At 38.4% G+C, this 25,945-nt stretch overlaps 1 pseudogene across 2 annotated transcripts in view; it reads left to right on the plus strand.

Moving 5' to 3' along the window:
* LOC145509217 (protein CFDP2 pseudogene) overlaps positions 1-25,945 on the plus strand; it is an 837,797-nt pseudogene that overhangs the window by 175,886 nt on the left and 635,966 nt on the right. The window contains exon 2 of one of the 2 annotated variants that reach the window (XR_014055919.1): positions 15,085-15,195. The exons of the other annotated variant lie outside the window; for it this stretch is intronic. The product of XR_014055919.1 is annotated as a protein CFDP2 pseudogene, transcript variant X2 (transcript). The remainder of the gene's footprint in view (positions 1-15,084; positions 15,196-25,945) is intronic. 2 annotated transcript variants of the gene reach the window in all.

Below are 25,945 nucleotides of genomic sequence, written 5' to 3' on the forward strand. Positions count from 1 at the left end.
TTAAAATTGTTTTTTTTTATGTGTGCAAGAAATTTTTATCTGTGTTATTGAAGTGTCGCTGATTTACAGTGTTGTGTTAATTTCTACATGGAAAAATGATTCAGTTAAAATATGTATATATTCTCTTTCTTATTCCTTTCCATTATTATTTATCACAGGATATTGAATTTATGATATCACTTACATTTGGAATCTAAAATATGACACAACTGAAACAGAAACAGAACCACAGACATGGAGAACAGACTTGTGGTTGCCAAAGGTAGAGGGGAAGGATGAGCTGGGAGTTTGAGGTTAGCAAATGCAAACTATTATATGTAGAATAGATAAACAATAAGGTCCAACTGTATAGGACAAGATACTATTTTAATCACCTGTAATAACCTTACGGCAGATAACATTGAGTCTTGAAGGAAATATACTTTGGGGGAAGGGCTTTGGTTTGCCTCAAAGTTTAAATGAAGTGCATGACACTTACATAATCTAAGAGTGAAGCTCTCTACTGAAGATATAATTTTATTCAACCCTTTTCAGTATTCACCGTTTTAATAATATTGAGTTAATATTGTAAATGACACAATTTGGTCTATTTTATTTTTTATTTATAGATAAATTTCTTCCTTACTTTCATAAGAGCTTTGTTACCATGTTTTACTCTCTCCCTTTCCCAGCTTCAATTTGCATTTAGAATGCTTATTGCAAAAATACACAGGTTGAAATTTTGCAAGATACATTAAGTGCTGCAATAGATTGAAAATATGAGGCCTATAGGGAAGCAACAGAAGCTCCTCCTAATATAAAGCTCTAGTTATGATCCTGTTGTGAAATCCAATCTATTATGTATGAGGGGTACAAAAAGATATTAACTGATCAACAAAGTCCTCTTGAATATTCTCCTTGATTTTTAATTTTGGTGCATGATCTAGTGATCTATAAGATCGGTGCAGTTTAAGATCCTAGGTCCCCACCTTTGGCTCACCAGGCTTTAATTATAAAGAGATAAAATAATGATGTATACTACCCTAGGCTTTATTTTTCCATCTTCCATAACCTTTCTCAAATAAGTTCCATAGATCAAAGAAGTGTATCTAATTCTTTCTATTTGTAGTCATAAAAATACTATCCTAAGTGGTTAATCCGTCATGACTTCTTATCCACAGTATTAGTTTGGAAGAATCCAAACTAAAAAGGAAAAACTCAGATAGCTGCACTAGAAGAGTTACATTATTTGTCTCCTTTCAGAATTTTTGTTTTTAATTTCAAGGATGATACATTCTTCTTTAAAAGATTTAAGCTATGTAAATTAAAAAGTTAAATTTCTCCTCTCTCAGCATATGCAATTTTACCCTTCATTCAGAGACAGTGTAACACTTACCAGTCTGGTTTGTATAATTGATGACTTTTTACTATGCCTTCTTCTTTATATTTATACATGCTTATTAGAAAGAAAGTGAAGTCGCTCAGTCGTGTCCAACTCTTTGTGACCCTGTGGACTGTGGCCTGCCTGGTTCCTCTGTCCATGGGATCTTCCAGGCAAGAATACTGGAGTGGGTTACCATTTCCTTCTCCAGGGGATCTTCCTCACCCAGGGATCGAACCTGGGTCTCCCACACTGCAGGCAGGCTCTTTACTGTCTGAGCCACCAGGGAAGCCCTGATATTGTATCTATTTCATGTCTATTCAGTTATTTAAGTAGCTATAAGTTATTCAATGCAAAGGAAGTGATAGAATATGTTTTACCATTTCTATAACCTGCTTAATAGATGTGTAAGCTTCTATCATAGCTTACACAGACACACACACACACATACACAAATGCTTCCAAATTTTGTGTAATGTTTCCATTTGCTGGAATTGCTAAACCACATTGTATGTGAGTTTATGTATATTAATGATTACAAGTGTAGTCTTAGTTGCTCAGTCGTGTCCAACTGTTTGAGACCCTATGGACTATAGCCGGCCAGGTCCTCTGTCCATGGAATTCTCCAGGCAAGGATACTGGAATGGGTGGCCATTTCCTTCTCCAAATAATGACAAAGATTGCATTAAATTTATGCTTTAATTTAGATAAAATCTGTCTTTACAATTATATTATCTCATCCAGACAAAGTTTTGTTTCTTCATGCATTCTCTTTCATGTCTTACAGAACCTTTTTTATTAATTTTCTTTTAAGTATCTTACACATTTATTTGTAGCTTAATACAAAATATTTTAAAAATATGTTGGCAAGAGAGGTTTCTCATTATGTGCTAATTTTATGGATGTTTTAGTATTATCATAAGTGCAGTTGATGATTGACATACTTTAAATATTATTGCCAATATTATTTTAGCCAGAAAAATATTTTTCTTTTCTGTTTTTTTTTATCTTTTGATAATATAAAATTGGTGAATATACATAGTTTAGGAATTTTCAGGGGAGGAAGAGAGGGAATATAGTTACTTGAAACCTCCATTTCTTGTGAAAAGGGATTTTGAGGAAGACACCTCAAGTGTTGTTTATTCAAATAATAAACTCTCTGAGGTAACTGAAGCACAGTGGGTGGAAGATAATGTTTCATAATAAATTAAAAGAATGAGTAAATAAATGATGATTTAATTAATTACTGATAACTGAATATTTCTACCAAACCATATTAATTGGTTTCTATAGCTAAGATTATCTGTTTTCACACAAACAATCTGTTCTGTCTTATTCCTAGGTACCATGGCTAAACTTTATTTCTGAGTTTTTCTGCTAGTTATATATAGCTATGTAACTATTATTTAGCCTAAGAGGAAGTAGAGCATTGGCCCCTAGGCTATTGGTATGACATCTTCATTCCGTCTCCCATTTCCATTTCCTAAACAAAGTAGAAATCCCACCTGAAACATGGAGTACCCTTAGGTGCTGACATAGCTACAAGATGTTATTTTATCCAAGACTACAATTATCTTCCCACTGGATCACTGCCTCCATAGTAACCTTTTTGTGACTATGTATACTTCATACAGTCTACCGTTCATGCATTGATGGCTAGCACCATCTATTTATAGTTTTGTATTTGATTTGGTTTTAGTCAGGTTTACTGAGGTTTAATTTCCATATGATAGAATTCACTATTTTGGAGGTACATTTATATAGGTCGTGATATATTATATCATCATGTAACCACCATTACAGTCAAGATAGAAGGTATTTTTGTCATCCCGCAAATTCTCCCTTTTGCCCCCTTATTATCAATTTCCACATTCCCAATTTCCCTCTGCGCTGGGCAAATATTGATCTATACTTTATTCCCATAGTTTTATTCTTTTCCAAACTATTACCTAAAAGGAATTATATACTATACATTCTTTTTGAGTTTGGCATTTTCACTTACCACAATGTTTCTCAGATTCATTCATAATAGCTCCTTTCTTAATCACTGAATAAAATTCAAAATTTTTGATATATCACAGCTTGATATTTTATGTATATATATTTATAGTTAGTATATAGGCATACCTTAGAGATACTGTGGATTCAGTTTCAGACTACCATAATAAAGTGAGTATTGCAGTAAAGCAAGTCACTTGAATTTTTTATTTCCCAGTGCATATAAAATTTATGTCTACAGTATACTATAGGCTATTAAGTGTGCAATAGCATATGTTTAAGAAACAATGTAAATGCCTTAGTTAAAGTATTTTAGTGCTAAAAAAAAATGCTACTGCTGCTGCTAAGTCGCGTCAGTCGTGTCCGACCCCATAGACGGCAGCCCATCAGCCTCCCCCGTCCCTGGGATTCTCTAGGCAAGAATACTGGAGTGGGTTGCCATTTCCTTCTCCAATGCATGAAAGTGAAAAGTGAAAGTGAAGTCGCTCAGTCGTGTCTGACTCTTTGCGACCCCATGGGCTGCAGCCTACGAGGCTCCTCCATTCATGAGGTTTCCCAGGCAAGAGTACTAGAGTGGGGTGCTATAACAAAACTTTAAAAAAGAAATATACACTACTTGCCAAGCACAGTTAACTGAAGTGCAATAAAATGACTTATGCCTATGTAATTTTGGTGGCTTGATCATTGACATTAAATGTGTGTGTACACACACACACATATATATACATACACATACATAGGGAGACCATCTGACCTGTCTCTTGAGAAACCTGTATGCAGGTCAGGAAGCAACAGTTAGAACTGGACATGGAACAACAGACTGGTTCCAAATAGGAAAAGGAATACGTCAAGGCTGTATATTGTCACCTTGCTTATTTAACTTATATGCAGAGTACATCATGAGAAACGCTGGGCTGGAAGAAACACAAGCTGGAATCAAGATTGCCAGGAGAAATATTAATAACCTCAGATATGCAGATGACACCACCCTTATGGCAGAAAGTGAAGAAGAACTAAAGAGCCTCATGATGAAGGTGAAAGAGGAGAGTGAAAAAGTTGGCTTAAAGCTCAATGTTCAGAAAACTAAGATCATGGCATCTGGTCCCATCACTCCATGGTAAAATAGATGGGGAAACAGTGGAAACAGTGTCAGACTTTATTTTTTTGGGCTCCAGAATCACTGCTGATGGTGATTGCAGCCATGAAATTAAAAGACGCTTACTCCTTGGAAGGAAGCTTATGGCCAACCTAGACAGCATATTTAAAAGCAGAGACATTACTTTGCCAACAAAAGTCTGTCTAGTCAAGGCTATGGTTTTTCCAGTGGTCATGTATGGATGTGAGAGTTGAACGGTGAAGAAAGCTGAGCACTGCAGAATTGATGCTTTTGAACTGTGGTGTTGGAGAAGACTCTTGAGAGTCCCTTGGACTGCAAGGAGATCCAATCAATTCATCCTAAAAGAGATCAATCCTGGGTGTTCATTGGAAGGTCTGATGTTGAAGCTGAAACTCCAATACTTTGGCCACCTCATGTGAAGGGTTGACTCATTGGAAAAGACCCTAATGCTGGGTAGGATTGGGGGCGGGAGGAGTAGGGGACGACAGAGGATGAGATGGTTGGATGGCATCACCGACTCGATGAACATGGGTTTGGGTAGACTCTGGGAGTTGGTGATGGACAGACAGGCCTGGCGTGCTGCAATTCATGGGGTCCCAAAGAGTCGGACATGACTGAGCGACTGAAGTGAACTGACATAGGGAGATATATATATATATATATATAGGGATATATATGTACACATATATATATACATACACATACATAGGGATGTATATATATGTAGGGATATATATGTACATATATATGTGTGTGTGTGTGTGAATATATATGTAGGGCTTCCCATGGCTCAGATAGTAAAGAATCTGCCTGCAATGCAGGAGACTGAGGTTCAATCCCTAGGTCAGCAAGATCCCCTGGAGAAGGGAATGGCTGCCCACTCCAGTATTCTTGCCTGGAAAATGTCATAGACAGAGGAACCTGGTGGGATACAGTCCGTGGGATCTCACAAAGTCTGATATGACTGAGCAACTAACACTTTCACTTTACTTTCATATACATTTACCCACATATACAATTTATTTATATTTTAGGAGCTTTAAAAATAACAAAAATTCAATTTTTATAGTTGATTTTAATCAGCGACTCAAATGTAGCTTAACTCAATGACTTTGCCTCAGAATATATCACGAGAGTGCAGTCAAGCTGTTGGTCAAGGTGTCATCTGAAGACTCAGCTTGAGGGGAATCTGCTTACAAACAAATTCATGTGCTGTTTGGCAATGTTCAGTTCCTTGTGGGTTGATCGACTGAATATTCAGTTTTTCACTGACTCTTGGCCAGAGTCCTCCTTCATTTCCCTGCCAAGGGGAACTCTTTAGAGGGCAGATCACAACATGGCAGCTGACTTCCTGAAGGTGTGCAAGAGAACAAAACAGAGAAAACATGCAAGATTGAAGCCGCATTCCTCTTACAACTTTATTTCAGAAGTGACATCCAATTTCTCCTGCCAGCTACTATGCATTAGAAATGAATCAATGAGTTCATCCCAAATCCAAGAGGAAGAGATTATACAAAAGCATGAATACAAATTGGGAAACATTAGGGAGCATTTTAAAGGCTGCCTATTACGTAATATACCTTGGTACTTTAATTATTGTTTGCATAGTATATCATTTTCTATCCTTCTACCATTAACTGTTTAGATCTTCATAATAAAAGTTAGCATCTTGAAGACAACATAGAGTTGGGTCTTATCTTTTGCCCAGTCTGAGTAATTGAAATACAAATCTTTTTGAGTTATTTAAATTCATCCATTAAAAGGGTTCAGAAAAGTATACCTAATGAAAGTATAGCATAATAATAACACATACACAATTAATATAAATATGCAAATACTGGCACTGCCTGAGATTGATCCCTGTCTCCAAAATAACATGGAATTATTGAGTACATGTGAAATCATACTATGAAATACTTTGTTAGAGTTGATCATTATAGAATGCAGGTTGTTATATGATGAACAATATTGAGATGGATGGAATTTTAATATTGGCAGTGCATGGAATACACATCATTTTTCATAAGCATGGGCTGATTGTCACTCTATATTTGCTGTGAAGTGAGTTTGTTGATCAGAAGCAATGCTGTGTGGAATAATGTAATGGTGGTTAATTGTTTTGTAATTCCATGGATGGTATAACTTTGGCAGAGGCGTTCTATGCAGGGAAGCCCAATCTTTGTCCAGAGTAAGTGTCTATTCCAGTAAGAACAAAACAGAACATTGCTTTCCAGGACAGAAATGATTCAGTGTTATCAACCTGCCATCACCCTGGGAAATGGTACCATACTAGGGACTTAGTGTAGGACACTCCTGTTGGCAGATTGGGCACAAGCAGTGATTATAGCCAGGTAGACCTTGGTAAGTGGAATTCCATGTTGCTGAGCCCATACATAGCCTCCACACCCGCCATCACGGTCTCTTTATTCATGAACCATTAGGCAGGGACAGAGGTGACTGGGAAAAGAGGCTGACTCATATCCACAAAATGGGTTATATTGTCCATTGATAATTAAAATCCACCACGACTGAGGTCACCCTGTGATGAACATTCACATGGAATACTGATGTGACTTTGTTAAATTAATGTAGTTAAGTGAAGCATGGGGTACCTAATAGTGAGCCATGGTTCAACAACAGGATACAAGAGAAATTGAAATAGAGAAGCTTATTACGCTCAGGTCCTGGAAGAAGTACACAGCACACCTCAGGGAGCCACAAGGGGAGGTCAAGGCAGTTTGCAGAGAGGCAGGATCTGGGCACATGCCTTTATCCAGATCCATGGGTGAAGTGCTTTGGGGTTCCCAGGCTAGGGACAGATCTAAAACCAAGGAGTGGGTTTTATTTATTAATAAAATAATAAATACATAAATAAAGTGGGATTATTTGTTAATACCCATAGTAGCCTTAATCTAATGGTTATATAAGGCACACTGATGCTGGGAAGCAGAGAAAACTGTTGGTCACAAGGGCTATTAGGGAGGTCATACAGAAACTTATATAATTCTGTAGACCAGTATCTAGGGTGTGCACTTGCGTAAGGGAACTAGTGTCAGGTTCAAGTCCCTGTAAGCCATTTGGCCAAACAAAATGTTTGTTGAGGCAGCAGTACCATGGAGTAACATAGCTAAACTCTCAAAAGACACAGTACCTTCACAAGAAACTCACTTCACATATTAGCCCATTCAGGAAAGTCTCTCCACATACTTCTTCCCTCATCCCATCTTCTTCCCTTCTTCATACCTCTTCCCTCATATCATCAGTTTCCCAACTATGTTCCTTCCAAGTCTCTAACCCTCCAGCCAAAGCATTGGCCATGGCCCATTCATCGTTATCTAATTGCACATCTGGCCATTTTTTCTTCCAAGCAAAATCAACAACCAGGTGCACTGCTGGACGTTCTCACTGGAAGAATTTCCTCTACCAGAGTCCTTCAGGGATGCCCTGGAAAGGGACTGGAGTGATGCAGTTATTCTCTTTCAAGGGTTGCCTGAATATCATGCAGAACCATCTTTAAACCAGACCCCAGTCTTTTGTTCTCTGTTAACTGATAGTGAGAGAATTCAGATGAGACAGTAGGGACAGGCTGGGAGGGAAGGATGCAGTTTAGCAAGACTGGAGACCCACAGGCATTCAAGACACTCTTCATGTAACTGACTTATGCCTTCAGGGCTGTCTTGGGCTTGGTTATTTGAGAGTGATGAAATGTTGTACATACCCAGCTTTGAAGGTTTGCTGGGTCAAGTGATACCCAGTTTATGATGGAATTCTCAGGTTGCATGGTACCTAGGTAGCACATAGTAGAGTGTCACTTTCTACTAAGGCCCAAGAATAAGCCAAGAATTGTTTCTTAAAATGAAAATAGTTATCCACAGAGGGCGACAGGGCCTTGCTCCAAAATTCTGAGGGCCTTAGCTGTGATTCACCAATAGGGGTTTTCAGGAGACTCCAAATAACATCTCTCTGCCCCTGACACTTGAGCATCATTTAATCTGCTGGATCATATGGCCTAAGCATCAGAGTAGCTCGCATAGCTACCAAGACTTGTTGCAGAGGCCTCTTGTCTTGGGCCTCATTTAAAACTAACAACTTTTCAGTTCACTCAAAATATATTACTGCCAATATCCAGAGTCCACTAGGCCTATATTTTGGTGGTGGAAGTGGCCAGATGAAAAAATTGACCCTTTTCCTTACAAAGAATATCTCAACATGCGTCAAACCCCTGAAATAAAAGTGCCCAACCCCCGGCATTTTGTGAAATCTCTTTCCCACCAACTGATGTGAAACTGTCTTGCCAATGAGTCCAGAAGAGTTGCTGCTTCTTGCTCCCTAGGTCCAGTCTGCATAATGTCATCAGTGTAATAGACTAGTGTGATTTCTAGTGAAAGGGAAAGATGATGATCTTGATTCCTGCAAACTAAATGACGACTAAAGAGTCGATATAACTCTGAGGTAGGACAAAGAAGGTATATACCTGCTCTTTCCAGCTGAAAGCAAACTGTTTCTGGTGGTCTTTATTGACAGATATGGAGTGACTTGTACATGTAATCAGTATTTGCATCAGGTGGTGGTGGTGTTCAGATGCTAAGTGATGTCTGACCCTTTGTGACCACATGGAATGCAGCATAGTAGGGTCCCTTGTCCTTCACTGTCTCCTAGAGTTTCCTCAAATTCATGTTCATTGAGTCAGTGATGCTATATAACCATCTCTTCCTGTGCTGCCTCCTCCTTGTTTGCCTTTGATCTTTCCCAGCATCAAGGTCTTTTTCTTTTCACATCAGGTGGCCAAAGTTTTGGAGTTTCAGGTTTAGCATCAGTCCTTCCAATGAATATTCAGGGTTGATTTCCTTTAGGGTTGACTGGTTTGATTTCCTTGAAGTCCAGGGAACTCTCAAGAGTCTTCTCCAGCTGTGCAATTTGAAAGCATCAATTCTTCGGTGCTCAGCTTTCTTTATGGTCCAACTCTCACATCAGTACATGACTGCTAGAAAAATCATAGCTTGACTATATGGACCTTTGTTGACAAAGTGATGTCTCTGCTTTTTAATGTACTGTCTAGGTTTGCCATAGTTTTCCTTCCAAGGAGCAGGCATCTTTTAATTTCATTGTTCCACCACTCACCTTGGTTGTATCAGGTACGAGGTGTTAATTTGCTTGACAGGGAAAACCACATCTGATAATGCAGCTGCAGTTGAAGTTACCACCTGCTTAAGCTTCTGATAATCCACTATTTTTCTTCAAGAGCCATCTATCTTCTGCAGAGGCCACATAAGTAGGTTGGATGGAGAACGTGATGGGAATCATAACCCCTGTATCTTTCAAGTCACTGATTGTGGCACTAATCTCTATAATCTCTCCAGGGGGGAAAAAGTATCCCTTTTGGTTCTCTATACTCCTAGATAGATGCAGTTTTTGTGGCTTCCCCTTGGCCTTTCTTACCATGGTAGTTCTCACTCCACAAATCAGAGAACCTGTATGGGAATTTTGCCAACCATAATGTATGTATATTCCAATTATGCATTCACAACTGGGTAAATAATGAAAGGGTCAGTTTGATGATCTACTGGCTCCAGTGTGAGATAGACCTAAGCTAAAATTCCATTAATCACTGAGCACCTCCATGAGCACCCACTCTGACTGGTGAACCAGAGTAATATGTTGGATCTCCTGGAATCAGTGTCAGCTCAGAGTCAGTGTGCAGTAGTCCCTGAAGGTCTGATTGTTTCCTTCCTCCTGTGCATGGTGAAAGGCTATAGGTATTTTGGGGGAAGGCTGAAATATTAACAGTGTGTATCTCTGTCAGTATACTGGGATTCTTTCTAAAAGGGATCCAGCCTCCCTTTCATTCAGGGTGTTCTGGGTCTGCACACTGGTTCAATACTGGGAATTCAATTAAGATGTTCTGCCTCTCTTGTTTTTTTATAATTCAAGTTAGCCTTAATGTAGGACTTTTATGCTTATACATATCAAGTGAGAATGGAATTCTTCTCTGTTTGACTTCCTCTCTGTTTCAGTTCTAGGAACACCTTGATCCACTAACCAACACCATGGTTCTGTATAAATCAGACAATTCTAATTGCTGCTTTGGCTCTGCTGTCCATTATGGTAGACATACCCACCTTTCTTTTGGTGATTGAATCCTGCCACTTGACCCCTGCTGCCCCAGAACCCATTACTCCCACTGCCTTTCAGTTTCTCAGTTGAGTAGCTGCAAATACCACTGTAAGGTCTGGCCTACAGAGAAGAGAAATCATAGAACTCTTGGAGGATGACGTGGCTTCCCTCACAAATATAATTTTCATGGTGTTGATGAAATGTATTTTCTGGCCCTTCCAGTCTAGGTGAGCAAGCCTTAAATGACAAGTGCACTCCAAAATATTCCATCTTCCTAAGTCTTGAATCCTCTCATATACAATGAAACAAGGTAGCTCCAGTATTTACAACTCACTCACTGTGAACCAGCTTTCAGTTCATGTTTCAATCAAATAAACATATGGTCAGTTCAGTTCAGTCGCTCAGTCGTGTCTGACTCTTTGCGACCCCATGAACTGCAGCACACCAGGCCTCTCTGTCCATCACCAACTCCAGGAGTCTACCCAAACCCATGTCCATTGAGTCAGTGATGCCATCCAACCATCTCATCCTCTGTCGTCCCCTTCTCCTCCCGCCCCCAATCCTACCCAGCATTAGGGTCTTTTCCAACGAGTCAACTCTTTGCATGAGATGGCCAAAGTATTGGAGTTTCAGCTTCAACATCAGTCCTTCCAATGAACACCCAGGGCTAATCTCCTTTAGGATGGATTAGGTGGATCTCCTTGCAGTCCGAGGGACTCTCAAAAGTCTTCTCCAACACCACAGTTCAAAAGCATCAATTCTGCAGTGCTCAGCTTTCTTCACCGTCCAACTCTCACACCCATAAATGACTACTGGAAAAACCATAGCCTTGACTAGACAGACTTTTGTTGGCAAAGTAATGTCTCTGCTTTTCAATATGCTATCTAGTTTGGCCATAAACTTCCTTCCAAGGAGTAAGTGTCTTTTAATTTCATGGCTGCAATCACCATCAGCAATGATTTTGGAGCCCCCAAAAATAAAGTCTGACACTGTTTCCACTGTTTCCCCATCTATTTCCCATGAAGTGATGGGACCAGATGCCATGATCTTAGTTTTCTGAACGATGAGCTTTAAGCCAAATTTTTCACTCTCCTCTTTCACTTTCATCAACAGGCTCTTTAGTTCTTCTTCACTTTCTGCCATAAGGGTGGTGTCATCCACATATCTGAGGTTATTGATATTTCTCCCGGCAATCTTGATTCCAGCCTATGCTTCCTCCAGCCCAGTGTTTCTCATGATGTACTCTGCATATAAGTTAAATAAGCAAGGTGGAAATATACAGCCTTGACGTACTCCTTTTCCTATTTGGAACCAGTCTGTTGTTCCATGTCCAGTTCTAACTGTTGCTTCCTGACCTGCATACAGGATTCTCAAGAGACAGATCAGATGGTCTGGTATTCCCATCTCTTTCACAATTTTCCACAGTTTATTGTTATCCACACAGTCAAAGGCTTTGGCATAGTCAATAAAGCAGAAATAGATGTTTTTCTGGAACTCTCTTGGTTTGTCAATGATCCAGTGCATGTTGGCAATTTGATCTCTGGTTCCTCTGCCTTTTCTAAAACCAGTTTGAACATCTGAAAGTTCACGGTTCACATATTGCTGAAGCCTGGCTTGGAGAATTTTGAGCACTACTTTACTAGCATGTGAGATGAGTGCAATTGTGTGGTAATTGGAGCATTCTTTGGCATTGCCTTTCTTTGGGATTGGAACGAAAACTGACCTTTTCCAGTCCTGTGACCACTGCTGAGTTTTCCAAATTTGCTGGCATATTGAGTGCAGCACTTTCACAGCATCATCTTTCAGGATTTGAAATAGCTCAACTGGAATTCCATCACCTCCACTTGCTTTGTTCGTGGTAATGTTTTCTAAGGCCCACTTGACTTCACATTCCAGGATGTCTGGCTCTAGGTGAGTAATTACACCATTGTGATTATCTGGGTCGTGAAGATGTTTTTTGTGTAGTTCTTCTGTGTATTCTTACCACCTCTTCTTAGTATCTTCTGCTTCTGTTAGGTCCATACCATTTCTGTCCTTTATCGAGCCTACCTTTGCATGAAATGTTCCTTTGGTATCTCTAATTTTCTTGAAGAGATCTCTAGTCTTTCCCAATCTATTGTTTTCCTCTATTTCTTTGCATTGATCGCTGAGGAAGGCTTTCTTATCTCTCCTTGCTATTCTTTGGAACTTTGCATTGAGATGGGAATATCTTTACTTGTCTCCTTTGCTTTTCACTTCTCTTCTCTTCCCAGCTATCTGTAAGGCCTCCTGAGACAGCCATTTTGCTTTTTTGCATTTCTTTTCCCTGGGGATTTTCTTGATCCCTGTCTCCTGTACAATGTCACGAACCTCTGTTCATAGTTCATCAGGCACTCTATCAGATCTAGTCCCTTAAATCTATTTGTCATTTCTACTCGATACTCATAAGGGATTTGATCTAGGTCACTGTCAGAGCCCCTTTTAACTCCCAGAGCTACAATTTTAAATGCAGAACCTATTGTTAGTGATTCCCTATCTGTCTGTTTATGTATCTATCTATCCATTTACTTCCCTTGTGGCTCAGATGGTAAAACGTCTGTCTACAATGCGGGAGACCTGGGTTCGATCCTTGGGTGGGGAAGATCTCCTGGAGAAGGAAATGGCAACCCACTCCAGTACTCTTGCCTAGAAAATCCCATGGACGGAGGAGCCTGGTAGGCTACAGTCCATGGGGTCGCAAAGAGTCGGATACGACTGAGCGACTTCACTTCACTTCACTTCATCCATTTACTGCAGCTGGTGATTGCAGCCATGAAATTAAAAGACACTTGCTCCTTGGAAGAAAAGTTATAACCAACCAGACAGCATATTAAAAAGCAGAGACATTACTTTGCCAACAAAGGTCCATCTAGTCAAAGCTATGGATTTTCCAGTAGTCATGTATGAATGTGAGAGTTGGACTATAGAGAAAGCTGAGTGCCAAAGAATTGATGCTTTTGAACTGTGGTGTTGGAGAAGATTCTTGAGAGTCCCTTGGACTGGAAGGAGATTCAACTAGCCCATCCTAAAGGAGATCAGTCAGTCCTGAATATTCATTGGAAGTACTGATGTTGAAGCTGAAACTCCAATACTTTGGCCACCTGATGCGAAGAACTGACTCATTTGCCAAGACCCTGATTCTGGGCAGAATTGAGGACTGGAAGAGAAGGGGATGACAGAGGATGAAATGGTTGGATGGCATCACAGACTCAATGGACATGAGTTTGAGTATACTCCAGGAGTTGGTGATAGACAGGGAGGCCTGGTGTGCTGCAGTCCATGGGGTTGCAAAGATTCAGACATGATTAAGCAACTGAAATGAACTGATCCATTTACCCATCCCTCTGTCTATCTTATATAAAGAATATATATATATGGAACATATATAAAATGAATATTTAAATGTGTGTTTGGCTGTATGTGTGTATAAAATCAGATAATGGCTTATAGGGTCTGAGAAGTCCCATGATCTGACATTTGAATGTTGGAAGCCCAGGGAAGTTACTGTGCTTCCAGCTTAAGACCAAAGTCCCAAGAGCTAAGAAAGCTGAAGTAATTAATATAAATCTCAGTCCAAATGCAAAAGAAGGCCAATGTCCTGGCTCATCCTGTCAGATAAAGTGTGGATTATTCTTTCCTCTGCTTTTTTATTCTGTTTAGTCTTCAGCAGATTGTATGGTGCCCACCTGCATCCAGGAAAGTAATCTGCTCTATTTAGTCTACAGACTCAAATGTTAATCTCAATCAGAAACAAGCACACCCAGAAATAATGGTTAGCCAGATATCTAGGTACTCAGTGACCTGGTTAAGTGGACAAATACAGCTAACCCTCATATTCTTAGAATTCAAACTAATTTAGTAATCTTGTATACTCAGCTCGCTGATGGTCTCAAAAAAACTATAATTGTGTTGTTCACACTTTTCTATCATTATTTCAGGGCCATTGAACTTTCTAGCATTTTACACAATAGGTGGAAGAGGAAATCTTAAATTTGTGTTTTAAAAGTTTATATGATATCATGGTATCCTCTTGTTTACAATTATCTAGTAAATTGTAATTGAATTAGTTTCAATATAAAATTCAAACTTGTTACCATGATCCTGAATGATTTTTATCCTGCCTTCTTCTCCTAGCTCTTTTTTCTTTTTACCATTCTTTTTTCCTCCTCTTACTCAACTCCAGTATTGTGCATTCCCTGCAACCAACTATCAGTTCTTCAAATACTCTGATATGTTTATCACCTGATGGCCTTTGTATATAATGTTCTCTCTCAAATTCTTCCTCTCAAATTTAAACTGAATCAACTTGATAAAATCAATCAACTTGATTCTGGATACTTATGATTAGTTCCTGGTTTAAATAGCATCCTAAGAGATGTAAGAGACTTTATGCCTATGACATTCTGTTTCCTTTAGAGGATAATTTTTTAATAATTGCATTTCTATGTGAACATTTAATTCCTTTGTTTTCCCACAGTAAGAATCTTGGGCCTGGATGCAGTTTTCATGTTGTATGATGTTAAGACTTCAAGCTCTTAAAGATTTCCATGTGTAATAGGACATCTACAAATATTTATTGTTTGCTTTGGTAAGCATGAACCTCATCATTTTTCATTCTAATTTTATACTCTCTGGTTTAATGGGAGTCAAGGCTGATGTTGAAGGGAATCTTTCCTAGAGGATAATTCAGCATAAAGATTAATTTAAAAGACCAAACAACATGTAGTATAGCTTTTGGTTTCTTTTACCCTTGCCATGTATTTTTGTAATCCTATATGCTCAGTTCAGTTCAGTCGCTCAGTCATGTCTGACTCTTTGTGACCCCATGGACTGCAGCACCCCAGGCCTCCCTGTCCATCACCAACTCCCGGAACTTACTCAAACTCATGTCCATACAGTCAGTGATACCATCCAACCATCTCATCCGCTATTATTCCTTTCTCCTCCCGCTTTCAATATTTCCCAGCATCAGGGTCTTTTCAAATGAGTCAGTTCTTTGCATCAGATGGCCAAAGTATTGGAGTTTCAGCTTCAGCATCAGTCCTTCCAATAAATATTCAGGACTCATTTCCTTTAGGATGGACTTGTTGGATCTCCTTGCTGTCCAAGAGAATTACAAGAGTCTTCACCACCACAGTTCAAAAGCATCAATTCTTTGGCGCTCAGCTTTCTTTATAGTACAACTCTCACATTACATCCCACACACTAAGAGTTGTTAATTCTTCCTTGTCTTATTTTACTGTGTCTGTTGTGTCTCATTATATCATATCAATTCTCAGAGGAAAGCGCAAAAAGGTCAGGTTGACAAAATAAATACGCCATATGAAAGTGTGTTAGGTATGGTACAGATTACATTGAAGTTTATTCCTATAATAATATCATATACTCATCAAACTCATCTTTGAAAACAAGCCCACTGAATTATTTTTACATTTATTTAAGCCATATTTTCCACTTGCAGGTTGATTTTTAGTAACATTTAAGTGAGGCACAATTTCTGTAACAGTGTTATCTGTGGTATAATTTGATTTTGCTAACTGCACTAATAGATTCCTAAGGATTTAGAAGCAATATACACATAGGCAGTGCTTCTGAAACCCTTTGCTTTAACTTAAATTTCTTTATCATAAATTAGAACTTGTCCAACTAGTGGTTAAAGGAGTACATATCTTTTATTCAGGCAACATTCAAAATTATATACCAATTCCTGAGATTTATCATTAAGTTCCAGGTTCTTCAACTTGACCCAAAGTTGAATATTGGAAGACATGAACACCTAGACTAAAATTTTATTTTCCTTCCATCATTCTTGTCATTCATTTCCTATAAGACTACTTTATTATCCCACACTTTTCCACCCTCCAAAATACAAGAATTTCAGGATATATTCAGAATTCACTCACTCTTGCGAGTTAACCTTCATTTAGTCACTCAGTCCCGTCCAAATCTTTGTGACTCCATGGACTTGTAGCCTGCCAGGCTCCTTTGTTCATGGGATTCTTCAGGCAAGAATATTGAAGTGGGCAGCCATTCCCTTATCCAGGGGGTCTTCCCCACCCAGGGATTGAACCCGAGTCTCAGGCACTGCAGGCAGACTCTTTACTGACTGAGCCACCAGGGAAGTCTCCATCTTCATGTCTCTAATTCCCTATCAACATTATTGATGCACATCTATATCTCTCCACCTCCATTACCATATAATAGAAGGTGATCAGAATTGCTTATCTAGACTTAGTCTCCTCAATAGCTTTACTTCTTCGAAGTTCTTTTACTTTCAACATATTTTAAGATTCTGCCTGATTATTCAGAATTGTTTTAAAAAGCCACTCAAGTGTTCCTTTAGTCTGCTACATAAATTTTAACATCTTCAGCTTTGCTTTCAAAGCCAATCGTATGTTCAGTATGAGGTTTTCCCTGGTGATGTATTTTGTCCACTTCTCTTAAAAATTCTTATTATAACCATCTTAATGGTGAAAGGGAAGTTATGATTTTAAAATGTGGTCTATTATTAGTGACCTGAGAATCAGTTCTTTACAAAGGCCCACCTTGAATAAGTAGTCTACTTATTGTTATAAAATGATAACTGAACTATTTGTCACTTTCTACATTTTAATGAGGTGTGAGGCTTACCAACGGTAAAGATTCATTTAGCCCATGCAGCACAGTCTCTGTTCTAAGTGCAGGGTGCTTTCTATCATTGCCTCATTCAACTCTTACAGAAATTATGCAAGGTCAGAAACTATCACTATCCCCACCTTACAGATGAAACCAGTTTACAGAGTTTATTTCAATGCTTATTTAGCTAATATATAGCAAAGTAAGAGTTTAAATCTAGGTCTTTCTCAGACCAAAGCAAATAAAACAATGAATAAAGCAAATAAAGTAATGAATACGTGCTATGTTTTAGGTAACTTGGTAAGTTTTAAAAATGCTGTATTATATAGTCTTGAAAATAAGACTTTGCCAGTCTAAGTTGAGGGATGTTAAGGAGTTGCTGAAGGCTGTGCAGGAATAAGGTGTTAGGGGTGGAATTCAAATACAGGTCTTGTGAGTCCCAAGACCATAGCCTATACCCGTTACTCCACTTGACAGTTCTGGCTGCTTCCCAGGTGGCACAGTGGTAAAGAACATGCCTGCCAGTGCAGAAGACACAAGAGACATAGGTTGGATCCTTGGGTGGGGAAGATCCCCTAGATTAGGAAATAGCAACCCACTCCAGCATTCTTGTCTAGAAAATCCCATGGACAGAGGAGTCTGGAGGGCTACAGTCCATGGGGTCGCAAAGAATAGGACATGACTGAGCACAAGAGCACAGTACAACAGTGCCACCTGGGAAGCCCAGATACAGTTAGATATTGCAGGCTTTTTTTTTTTTTTCCACTAGTTTGGAAGAATTTGCAACTGTACAATTTCTTTAGTAACGCACTAAATTTAGTTCAAAAAAATCTAATGATGAAAATGTGAATAAACTGTATGGCAGGAAAGTGTTGGTTTTCTTTTCTCTTAATTATCATGCCTGACATTTGGATTATAAACCTTGATTCTTCCTGAATTTCAAAATTTTACTGTCATAATTCACTTGAGATCTTTGCATGTTCATAGTGATATTTATATTTCATTAAGAAAGTGAAAATTCCACAATGGAAAAAGATTTAAAGAACACTCAAGGGGAAGCCTTATCTATTGGATTTGGGGGAGAAGGGTACTTTATATTCAGTTTCTTACATCAAATCTCATAAGATAAATAAAGTGGATTTCTCAGTTCACATGTGTGTGTGTTTATTCAAGTTTTTGGTGTTTCAAGAGGCAGTTATCAATCTGGCATCCTTTTGGTACAATATAGAGGGTTGCAAGATGAGTAAGATAGTTTTGAGAGGAATTAAAACTAAAAGGTGTAGAAAAACGGAGTTTAAATGGTTAATTTTTGGATACATAGCCTGCATTTTTTTTTAAATATATGAGACAGGTATAATTGAAGAAAACAAGAGATAGAATTAGGTAAAATAGGAGACTAAAGAGGAAAAGAGGAATTAATAGAAGGTAGGAAAAATTATATAAATTGTTTTATTGTAGAGCAATGATGTGACATTATGAAATGGATTGAAGAGACAAATCTGCAAGAGTTTCATAAAAGTGGGATCACATTTTTGATCCTCATACATAGGATCACATTTATGAGAAATATAAAAATTTCTCATACATGGTATTTTTAAAAGACATGTATATTTAACTCTGTTGGTGTGAAAACTCTGCTAATGAAATTAAGATCTTGATGTACAGATTTTGCATATAGCACTATCCGTTTAGGCATATGGCAGTGGTCACAAATACTTTTTTTTAATATAAATTTATTTATTTTAATTGGAGGCTAATTACTTTACAGTATTGTAGTGGTTTTGCCATACATTGACATGGATCCGCCATGGGGGTACATGTGTTCCCCATCCTGAACCCCCCTCCCACTTCCCTCCCCATCCCATCCCTCTGGGTCATCCCAGTGCACCAGCCCCGAGCACCCTGTCGCATGCATCGAACCTGGACTGGCAATCCATTTCACATATGATAATATACATGTTTCAATGCCATTCTCCCAAATAATGCCACCCTCGCCCTCTCCCACAGTGTCCAAAAGACTGTTCTATACATCTGTGTCTCTTTTGCCGTCTTGTATATAGGGTTATCATTACCATCTTTCTAGTTTCCACATATATGTGTTAGTATACTGTATTGGTGTTTTTCTTTCTGACTTACTTCAGTCTGTATAATAGGCTCCAGTTTCATCCACGTCATTAGAACTAATTCAAATGTACTATTTTTAATGGCTGAGTAATATTCCATTGTGTATATGTACCACAGCTTTCTTATCCATTCGTCTGCTGATGAACATCTAGGTTGCTTCTATGTCTTGGCTATTATAAACAATGCTGTGATAAACATTGGGGTACATGTGTCTCTTTCAATTCTGGTTTCCTCAGTGTGTATGCCCAGCAGTGGGATTGCTGGGTCATATGGCAGTTCTATTTCCAGTTTTTTAAGGAATCTCCACACTGTTCTCCATAGTGGCTGTACTAATTTGCATTCCCACCAACAGTGTAAGAGGGTTCCCTTTTCTCCACACCCTCTCCAGCATTTATTGCTTGTATACTTTTGGATAGCAGCCATTATGACTGGTGTGAAATGGTACCTCATTGTGGTTTTGATTGGCATTTCTCTAATAATGAGTGACGTTGAGCATCTTTTCATGTGTTTGTTAGCCATCTGTATGTCTTCTTTGGAGAAATGTCTGTTTAGTTCTTTGGCCCATTTTTTGATTGGGTCGTTTATTTTTCTGGAATTGAGCTGCAGGTGTTGCTTGTTTATTTTTGAGATTAATTCTTTGTCAGTTGCTTTGTTTACTCTTATTTTCTCCTATTCTGCAGGCTATCTTTTCACCTTAGAGTGTGGGTTAAGTAAACCAAAGATGCCATCACTCCTCAGAAAGTAATGTGAGCTACATGAATTACCATTTCAAAAATACCTACTTCATTTTACAAATAACCATTTTGATAGTTTAATTTTTATTTCATTTCATACTGCTTATTTTAATAATCCATATGAAACATATGTGAAAAGTCCAATATCATTTGTAATCAAGAAAAATTGATTATTATAAAAATATATGAGCTAATACTGGTACAGTTAGGACAAAATTAGCATATTTCTTTATGCATAGCTTATCTATCAAGAATCATTAAGCTTATTCTTTCACATTCTCTACATTTGTAAATTTATCTTAGTAAGAGAATTCAAAGGAAAGAAATTGCACAAGCATGAATAATCATACCATAATTTCTAACTGGAAATATGTAGGTCATTAGATGGAATAGAGTTATTTTAAGCTGGACCAGGACAGACTAAATGTCATGTTTCAATTTTTGGCCGGGACAGGGCAACTAACTATGATTTATAATGATTTTTAATAACTATTTAAAATCTTGCATGCTTCTGGTGATGCCCAAGGACAATTTATTAATTACTTTCCCCTGGCATAACCAATTTGCCAGTTTGGCTTGCTAGCTGACCAGAGAATTAAAGGACCTCATAACTATAAACTATAAACTCTCTGAAATCAACATTCATCACACAAATCTTGGCAGTTCAGTTTGGAGTTGAAGTTGGTTCTTGTGTGAGTAAGAATGAACTTCAGGAGCTACTACTAGTATATCTCTTAGATTTCCAGTGGTTTACTGTATCCTTTCAAAGGCCGTATATGAGTATACTCCAGGAAATTCTGCAGTCCCATTCAGTTATACAAACCTGTGAATTCTTAGAAATATATATGGAATACAGAGAAAGTAAGTTAAAAACTGGTTATAAGTGCCCCAGTAAAAAAGTGATAAATCCTTTATAAACAATATGCAAAGTTTTTAATTATAAATTTCATTTTAAAACATAGAAAAAGGTTTTAAGATAATGCTGAGAAAAACTGTGAACCTGTTAATAAATTATGATCATAAATACATTTAAACTATATGTAGCCACGCTGTAACACATACTGGTTCTCTAAGAGCTATTGCTTATAAATGTCCTAAAATATGTTTAATTTCTATTTCTGATCCTGATCTTTAGACTGCATGAAAAAATGTACATTTTGTTGTACCATGAAGATTGGTTAATATACTTTGAAAGTGAAAGTCATTCAGTCGTGTCCAACTCTTTGCAGCCGTATAGACTGCACAGCCCATGGAATTCTCCAGGCCAGAATACTGGAGTGGGTAGACTTTCCCTCTCGAGGGGATCTTCCCAAAAAAGGGATCGAACCCAGGCCTCCCGCACTGCAGGTAGATTCTTTACCAGCTGAGTCACAAGAGAAGCCCAAGAATACTGGAGTGGGTAGCCTATCCCTTCTAAGCAGATCTTCCAGACCCAGAAATCGAACTAGGGTCTCCTGCGTTGCAGCTGGATTCTTTACCAACTGAGCTACGAGGGAAGTATACTTTGAAAGGGAACATATTTAACGTATTAATAGCTAATATAGTGCTAACAAGGAAATGCATTTATACCTAAAAATTTTGTAGAATGAAGTAATGAAAGGTGTCCTGAGAAAACTAATTCTGCTCAGGTTTTTAAAATGATGAATCATTATCAACTTTTTAAGTGATCAGTTTCTAAATTATCACACTAAAGAAATCCAACTCACACTAGCAGAATAAAATAGCATCCCATCTGATTTATCTTATTCATTAACTACAAAATACTCTCAACTCTCTTGTCTAAAAGGAAAGCTTCCCTTAACTGTATGTATGTACTATGAGCCCAGAGACATGCTGTCCCTGTAGGGCCACCCAAGATGGACGGGTCATGGTGGAGAATTCTGACAAAATGTGGTCCGCTAGAGAAGGGAATGGCAAACCACTTCAGTATTCCCACCTTGAGAACCCCATGAACAGTATGAAAAGGCAAAAAATAGGACACTGAAAGATGAACACCCATGGTTGGTAGGTACCCAATATGCTACTGGAGATCAGTGGAGAAATAACTCCAGAAAGAATGAAGAGATGGAGCCAAAGCAAAAACAACAGCCAGTTGTGGATGTGACTGGTGATGGAAACAAAGTCTGACGAGGTAAAGAACAATATTGCATAGGAACCTGGATTAGGCACATGAATCAAGGCAAATTGGAAGTGGTCAAACAGGAGATGGCAACAGTGAACATTGACATTCTAGGAGTCAGCGAACTAAGATGGACTGGAATGGGTGAATTTAACTCAGATGATCTACTACTGTGGGCAAGAGTCCCTTAGAAGAAATGGAGTAGACATCATGGTCAACAAAAGAGTCCAAAATGCAGTATTTGGATGCAATCTCAAAAAGGACAGAATGATCTCTGTTCATTTCTGAAGCAAACCATTCACTATCACGGTAATGCAAGTCTATGCCCCGACCAGTAATGATGAGGAAGCTGAAGTTGAATGGTTCTATAAAGGCCTACAAGACCTTCTAGAATTAACACCCCAAAAGATGCCCTTTTCATTATAGGGGACTGGAATGCAAAAGCAGGAAGTCAAGAAACACCTGGAGTAACAGGAAAATATGGCCTTGGAGTACAGAATGAAGCAGGAAAAGGCTAATAGAGTTCTGACAAGAGAATGCACTGGTCATAGCAAACACCTTCTTCCAACAACACAAGAGAAGACTCTACACATGGACATCACCAGATGGTCAACACCAAAATCAGATTGATAATATTCTTTGCAGCCAAAGATGGAGAAGCTCTATACAGTCAGCAAAACAAGACCAGGAGCTGACTGTGACTCAGATCATGAACGCCTTATTGCCAAATTCAGACTTAAATTGAAGAAAGAAGGGAAAACCACTAGACCATTTAGGTAAACCTAAATCAAATCCCTAACAATTATAAACTGGAAGTGAAAAATAGATTTAAGGGACTAGATCTGATAGACAGAGTGTCTGATGAACTATGCAAGGAGGTTCATGACACTGTACAGGAGACAGGGATCAAGACAATCCCCAAGAAATAGGAATGCAAAAAAGCAAAATGGCTGTCTAAAGAGGCCTTACAAATAGCTTTGAAAAGAAGAGAAGAAAAAACAAAGGAGAAATGGAAAGATATACTCATTTGAATACAGAGTTCCTAAGAATAGCAAGGAGAGATAAGAAAGCCTTTTTCAGAGATCACTGCAACGAAATAGAGGAAAACAAATAAATGGGAAAGACTAGAGATCTCTTCAAGAAAATTAGAGATACCAAGGGAACATTTCATGCAAAGATGGGCTCAATAAAGGACAGAAATGGTATGGACCTAACAGAAGCAGAAGATATTAAGAGGAGGTGGTGAGAATACACAGAAGAACTGTACAAAAAAGATCTTCATGACCCAGATAATCATGATGGTGTGAGCACTCACCTAAAGCCAGAAATCCTGGAATGTGAAGTTAAGTGGGCCTTAGGAAGCATCACTACGAACAAAGCTGGTGGAGGTGATGGAATTCCAGTTGAGCTATTTCAAATCCTAAAAGATGAGGCTGTGAAAGTGCTACACTCAATATGCCAGCAAATTTGGAAAACTCAGAACTGGCCATAGGATTGGAAAAGGTCAGTTTTCATTCCAATCCCTAAGAAAGGCAATGCCAAAGAATGCTGAAACTACCACACAATTGCACACATCTCACACACTAGCAAAGTAATGCTCAAACTTCTCCAAACCAGGCTTCAGCAATACGTGAACCATGAAATTCCAGATGTTCAAGCTGGATGTTGAAAAGAGAGAGGAACCAGAAATAAATTGCCAACATTCACTGGATCATCAAAAAAGCAAGAGAGTTCCAGAAAAATATCTATTTCTGCTTTTTTGACTATGCCAAAGCCTTTAGTGTGTGGATCACAATAAACTGTAGAAAATTCTTAAAGAGATGGGAATACCAGACCACCTGACCTGCCTCTTGAGAAATCTGTATGCAGGTCAGGAGGCAACAGTTAGAACTGGACATAGAACAACAGACTGGTTCCAAATTGGAAAAGGAATACGTCAAGACTGTATATTGTCACCTTGCTTATTAAATTTATATGCAGAGTACATCATGAGAAACGCTGGGCTGAATGAAGCACAAACTGGAATCAAGATTGCTGGGATAAATATCAGTAACCTCAGAAATGCAGATGATACTACCCTTATGGCAGAAAGTGAAGAAGAACTAAAGAGCCTCTTGATGAAAGTGAAAGAGGAGAGTGAAAAAGTTGGCTTAAAGCTCAACATTCAGAAAATGAAGATCATGGCATCCAGTCCCATCACTTCATGGTAAATAGATGTGGAAACAGTGGCTTGCTTTATTTTTGGGGGCTCCAAAATCACTGCAGATGGTGATTCCAGCCATGGAATTAAAAGACGCTTACTCCTTGGAAGGAAAGTTATGACCAAACTAGACAGCATATTAAAAAGCAGAGACCCATTACTTTGCCAACAAAATCTGTCTAGTGAAGGCTATGGTTTTTCCGGTAGTCATGTATGGATGTGAGAGTTGGACTATAACAAAAGCTGAACACCAAAGAATTGATGCTTTTGAACTGTGGTGTTGGAGAAGACTCTTGAGAGTCTCTTGGACTGCAAGGAGATCCAACCAGTCCATCTTAAATTAAATCAGTCCTGGATGTTCATTGGAAGTTCTGAAGTTTAAGCTGAAACTCTAATACTTTGGCCACCTGATGCGAAGTGCTGGTTCATTTGAAAAGACCCTGATGCTCGGAAAGATTGAAAGCGGGAGGAGAAGGGGACAACCGAGGATGAGATGGTTGGATGTCATCACCGACTCGATGGACATGGGTTTGCATAATCTCCGGGAGTTAGTGATGGACATAGAGGCCTGGCATGCTGCAGTCCATAGGGTCGCAAAGGGTCGGACATGACTGAGCAACTGAACCGAACTGATGTATCTTTAATTCTTCTTATCTGTGTTACAGATGACTTCAGTATATCCCTCCACTCTTGCATGATGGTTTGAACATTACTGTAAAAAAACAGTGTTATAAAATAATCTGTAAATAACTTTGATTACTTTTTTTTGTAAGAGTTTTATAAACTACCTTAATTAGAGATTCAGTAATAGCTATCGGATAATGTTAACATGCATGTATGTTACTGATTAATATAAACTCATTTATTATTTTTAAATTTCAATATGGATCTCTCTATCCAGCTCTTCCATGATCCCCCTCAAAAACTGAGTAAATGAACATACATTTTAGGAAAGTCATAGCAAGTGATAATAAAAGCTTCAATTTGCTACCTGGTTTGAAGTTTAATCTTTTCATAACCATTTTTATGAACATTACATATGAAAATATGTAAGAATTTGAAAGGAACACAGAAAAATAGTCTCAGTTGCTATTTTACCATGGTAGAATTGTGAAAAAACGTTTTTGTTTAAATAATGTATGATAATACTCTTAATTATAATAACCAGTATTTTGAGTGCTTATTTTGTCCTAGTCACCATTTTAAGTACTTTCCATGAGTTGAATCCATGTGTAGTCTCGCTTAACAAATGAGGAAGTTGAGACGTAGAAGACAAACACATATGCAAAAGGGCAAAGGCAATATGGAGGAATGGAGAAGGAAATGGCAACCCACTCCAGTACACCTGCCTAGAGAATCCTGTGGGCAGAGGAGCCTGGTGGGCTGCTTTCCATTGGGTCGCACAGAGTCGGATGCGACTGAAGCTACTTTGCATGCATGCATGCACTATGGAAGAAATACAGAAAAGAAGGAAAAAATATAAATGTGGATGCAAAGAGGTTCTTGGTAATTAAAAAATGTTTCAGCTTTATCAAGGTTACAATTG

The sequence above is a fragment of the Giraffa tippelskirchi genome, chromosome 1, assembly GCF_054371585.1.
Source record: "Giraffa tippelskirchi isolate mGirTip1 chromosome 1, T2T-mGirTip1v1.2.pri, whole genome shotgun sequence".
In the NCBI taxonomy this organism is placed as follows: domain Eukaryota; kingdom Metazoa; phylum Chordata; class Mammalia; order Artiodactyla; family Giraffidae; genus Giraffa; species Giraffa tippelskirchi.